Below are 5553 nucleotides of genomic sequence, written 5' to 3' on the forward strand. Positions count from 1 at the left end.
GTTTCTGGGGCTCTTGCTTAGGGTTTGGGTTTTTTTTTTAATTATAGCTATTTACATGGTTGAGATTGGTGAAGTTGCCTGTGTGTACGACAGACGTGGGGGTGAATACTTGACATGTCCTTCTTTTATTTTGCAGAGACCTACAGCCAACAAGACTTCTGGTGCTCCTTCCTACAGCAGATGGTCCAGTTCACAGCCCCATCAGGTAACATGCCCTTGTCAAAAAGGATATGCAGCTCCGGTTGACACATGCATCCTTTTAAAGTGAATTTGTGAGGGGATCTGGGAGCGTTACCTACCTGCACCAGCCCAACTGGGTCACACTGCTCTCTGAGGTTGTTGCAGGATATCCTGCGGCAAACTCTTGGATGCAGCTGCTGCTCATGGAGGATCTTGTACAGCTGTGCCTCCTCTAGTGCAGCGGTGCCTCTCTGGTTTGTCAGGGGTGGTTATTGTGCCTGGATCCCCCTGCCCTTTGCATCCTGTCACTTAAGCTACAAGTGTGGGTGTTTGATGCCCTTTGGCAATGCATGAAGTCTGTTCTCATATGCTAGCCTTCCTCCCCCACTGCCCTAGGGTTTCTTTGTGAAGTGGCTGCAATGATCAAAACTTCAGGAGAACTTGCCGAAGCCAGAAACTCTTAAGCGATAGCCAGGAAACAATATTCTAGTTAATGATTCTTTATAAGAATTTGAATGGTATTCAGGGTTTCTGTTACTTACCAAAATTGAAAGACTTTTTTGACTATACACTAGGATATGACTTGCCTTTGTTATTAAAGAACAATGTATTTCAACTAAAGCAACTTTGTCTTCAAAAACTCTTCAGGTGTCTCTTCAGTAATGATTGCATTGGCTTTGCTTTCTTCCAGCCTCTACTTTTGTTTTTTCATACCTCTTCCTACATACGCATTAAAAAAAAACCCACAAAAACCCCAGTAACCCAGAAAAACCGAAACCACCACTCCCCTGTGGTAGACAGGGAAAGGCGCTGCGGAAGATCTCGCGATGTCACGGAAAGGCAGGACCCTCTGTTCCCCTAAGATAAGACCCTCTGTTCCCCTTAGATAAGAAATTAACATAGGAATGTAGCCTCCCTCAACCGAATACCAGTAGCTTTCCATCCCCTACTCAGTAACTTTCCACTCCTTACTAACCATAGATGGTAAAGACAGACCCACTTTGACGTAGAGACCCCTTAGACTATAAAAACCCAAGAGACGAGATAATAAACGCCTTTGGACCGTCCATCACATTGATGTCTGCGTGTGTCATTGGCCCGAGTGGCCCTGGTGAGTGGGCCACCGTGCTGTTCCTCTGAACCAGGTCGCCTGCCTTGCATCAGAAGGCAACAGAATTTTCATTTGGCAAGCTCGTGTGTGAGGTGGCAGGTGTCCAAGGATCCTGCACTCCGTACCCCGCGTGGTTATTTTTTTGCTTATGTGCTATTATTGGAACCAAATTATCCCATATTTAAACCAAATTATATTGTCAATATTTCAAGTGTGTCCGATTTTATATATTTTAAGCTATTCAATTAAAATTCCTGCTACCTCTAATATTGTTTGGTTTTTTTGATGATGGGATAATTGGGCAAATATAACAAACTGAACAAGAAATGGGGAGGAGAAAGGGGGAGAAAGAAATCTGGAAGAGGTCTCAGAGAGAGAAAGAAATAGGAAAGAGGTAATAAAGGGACAGAAAGAAATAGGAAAGACGTCTCGTGGGTGAGAAAAAGAATAGGGACGAGGTCTCAGAGGGAGAGAAAGAAATCTGAAATGGTCTCAGAGGGAGAGAAAGAAGGAACAAATGCTCCGGCCCGGACTCCGCAGCTCCCAGGGTCACCCGAGGGCGCAGCGCCTTTTACAATCCCAGCCAATCAGAGGAGGCGCTAACCAATTTCCAGCCAACCAGAGCTTTTCTCTTCGATGACTCACCGGTTGCCAGGCGGACCCGCAGAGCCCGGCGGCCCCGGAGCGGAATTTGGGGCTCGGGCCGGGGGACGGATCCGCCCCGGGGGGGTCCCCGAGCCCCCTGCCCAGCCCTGGGGCCGATCGGGGGCTCCCCCACCCAGCAGCCGGTGCTGCGGGGCCGAGCGGTGGGAAAGGGGGGTCCGGGCTGGAGGGGAGGGAATGCGGGAGGAAGAGGAGCGAGAGGAGGAGCGGGAGCGGGAGCGGGAGAAGCGCGGCGCTCGCAGCGCCCGCACGCCGAGCCTGCAGCGCCCCCTGCCCCGGGAGCAGCGCCCCCAGCCCCGAGCCGCAGGGGAGGGCGGAGGCCGAGCTCGCCCCGGCTCCAGCCAGGGGTCTCCGGGAGGATTTTTTGGAGAGTGTTCGGAGCCGGCAGATCCGGGACTCGAGCCCCGGGTATCGCCGGGCTCCCTAAGAGGAGCTTTTTCGGGGGGAGAGGAGCCGCGATCGCCCCTCGGAGGGTCCCGGGGGTCCACGTGGGGATGGCCCGGTACCGACGGGGCGGGACATTGGTTTTGGGGATCCCCGTGAGAGCCGGGGCAGTGGAACGGGGGACCCCCGGGGCGGGGAGAGGGGAAGGGGCGATACCGGAGCTGGGGGATCCCCGGCAGCCCGGAGATGAGGCGGGGACGGGACCCCCTGACCCTGACAGGGGCGTGTCCTGGTGTGACTTCAGGATGCTCGTACCCCATCGGTCTGTTTAGCCCAGAAATGAGTTCTGCACCTTTCAGGCCGGTTCTGAGAGCGAAGGGGAGGAGGAAGAGCAGCAGTTCGTTTTCAGATACTGCGCTCACTCCTCCCCATTCCGGCTCCTGGACTGTTGTGATGCCTTAAGGAGCTGGAACACAGCCCAGACAGAATTAAAAGGAATAAATTTGATTTTTATTGAAGTGCTTTCAAATGCCACACCCTGGCAGTACCGGAGCCACAGCTGTGGCTCTGCCTAGATGGCCCCAAGATAGGAGCAAAAGAGAGTCACGAGATCTCACATTTTTATAAGTTTTAGTCCATTTGCATATAGGAGTTAACAGCCCAATTAATAACTTCAAATTATGAAGTTTCATCCTCCTTGCTTGCTTGCCTGCTCTCCTCTTTTCACATTGTTTATGCTTTGGGGCTGAAGTTTGAAGAGATTATCCTTGAGTCTCCAGGTAGAACAGGATTGTTTTGTCTTCACCACCCTGAGAAAAGATCCCAGTAACACTTAATATAAAGCTAAGAGCTGCACACCAAAACACAACAAAAAATCTTAAAACCTAAGGTATCAGAATTTTAGCAATGTTTCCTTCATAATTGTGGCCATTATTAGAATTTACTTCAAAGAAGTCTGACATACTATGTCCTATTGCTTTAATATAAGCTCTGTATTAGAAAATATGTTTTTCTCTGTGTTACATGGCATTTGCAGCAGCAAAAGCAGTTGCATAACATTGTAAAAGCACAAAGAGGTACAGCACGTATGCCACTGTGGGCAAAGTGAAAGGATTTTTGACCTACACTCGGACAATCTAAAGAAAAATTACTATGATAAAAGACCTTGGGAAATCTGAACCAGCAATGAACAATGAGTAGAGAACAAAATGCCTGCACAACAGTCTAATGGGGAAACCTCTCAAACTTTCTCTGGGGAATTGGAACCCTTGGGTGTGGGTAATGTTTCTCTGCAATGCTTGTACACTGATGTGTGCAGCATGGGGAACAAACCAGAATCAGAAGTCAGTGTGCAGCTGCAGGGCTGTGACCTTGCTGGGATTGAGAGGATATGGTGGCAGGGCTGACAGGACTGGAGTGCTGCAGCTCTGTAGGAAGGGTGGTACAGGAAGGCAACGAGGCAGGGCTGCCCTCCTTGTGATGGGGAGCAGCAGGAATGCACGGAGTTCTGCTTTGGGATGGCTCAGGAGTCACAAGAGACATGAAGGGGGAAGATTAGTGGGCAGACCAATACAGTCTGCTCTTTTAGTTGGTATCTGCTACAGACCCACGATCAGAAAACAAAAGTAGATGGGGTCTTCCTCTAACAACTGGAAGAAACCTCACATTCACAGACACTGGGGAAAGTCTCACAGGGGGCGCTTAAACCACATGATGCCTGCAGCTGGTAGAAGTAGAGAGGGATTTTTAGAAAAATGCAGAAAAACGTTTTCATATTTGATGCATATTTAGAAAAATTCCTTACCTTTTGTATTGTTAATCTGTTTCCACTTGGCTGAGTTACTAGAGTTTTATAAATATCATTTTTTCAAGCAAGTATTTTTTTTATAGAAAGTGCTTTTTACAAATTATCACTTGAAGTTTTATCGGTACTGTACGCACGCAATTAGCTGAAACTGAATAGAACCTTCGATGATCTGATTCAAAGAATGAAAAGTAGGGAGTGTCCCTAGATTTTCAAATAAATCTATTAATTTTGCTTTTATCTGGAATTATTTCAGCTAGATTTATGATTCCACTTGCAGATATAACGACCTGAAATTACTAGTAAAGAAGATTTCCCTGTAATCTTAAGAGTCAGCTGCAATTTCATTTCTTTTTTTTTTTTCTGCTGCCTAAACAGAATAAACAAAAGCCTGTCTTTGGTCCTCCCTCCTCAGAAGGTAACGTAATTTGCCATCTCTGGAAAAGGAAAAAGTGTCACTGAAAGCATCTGCCAGAGCTGCCCAGGGCCTCTTGCAAAGCCTGGAAGCTCTTTGCTCTCCCTATGGCAGGCATCTGTCTCCAGTTCAAGGCAACATTCTGCCCCTCCACTGCAGTCTAGGTGCCTGCAGAGAGCAGGGGAGGGACGCGGCAGGGACTCCTTCCCAACTCAGAGCAGAGTCACAGGGCAGAAAGAGCTGAGGATGTGGAAGTAAATGAACATTTAGTATGTGCTTAATTGCACAGTTCTCACAAAATCTCAGAAAAAGATCCTTTGAGAGCCTTGTTGTCTTTTTCCTTGCACATGTATTCCTGCACCCCAATTGCTAGCAACTCATGTCCTGGGAAAGAATACTATTTTGCAAGTGACTTCTTAGCTGTTAAAAGAAAATAGTAGAACAGATGATGCTGTTTCACCCCAGCAGTGAACAAACTGGTAACACAGGTCAATTTAATTTCACTGCAAGTAATAGTATGATTTAGCCATTTTTTTTTGTTATGAAACCCTGTATGTCAGCTTGAACTTAATTTTCATGATTGAAGTGTAGTTTTTGAAATGCTTTTGTAAAAGTGTTCTGTTCTTCACTGAGATGCTCAAGTCTACCAATCAGTGAAATTTGAAGCACTTGATAAAATTGCAAAGCTCCTGTTAGTCTAGTATAGGCTGTTAGTAGTATAGGCTCCTTTTTGATGGCCAACTTGATCTTCCAATCACTTCAGAGTATGAAGTCCTCAGTGAAGAACTGAGCTTGAACATTCTACATTAGAAGTAGTTGTACTTTTTGGCCAACATACTCTTAGGGTTAGATTAAAATTTAGTGTTAAACTATGATTTTAAGAAGCTTATCACTAATGAAAGCCAGCTAAGACTTGGACACATAAAAGGCTTTATAAAGGAGATTTGTAATTCCCAAATTCACATGAAAAATAATCACGTTAGTTTAAAAAGTTAT

Source organism: Melozone crissalis, unplaced genomic scaffold (assembly GCF_028551555.1).
Source record: "Melozone crissalis strain CALT ecotype California unplaced genomic scaffold, PUWL_Pcris_2 ptg000179l_1, whole genome shotgun sequence".
Lineage (NCBI taxonomy): Eukaryota > Metazoa > Chordata > Aves > Passeriformes > Passerellidae > Melozone > Melozone crissalis.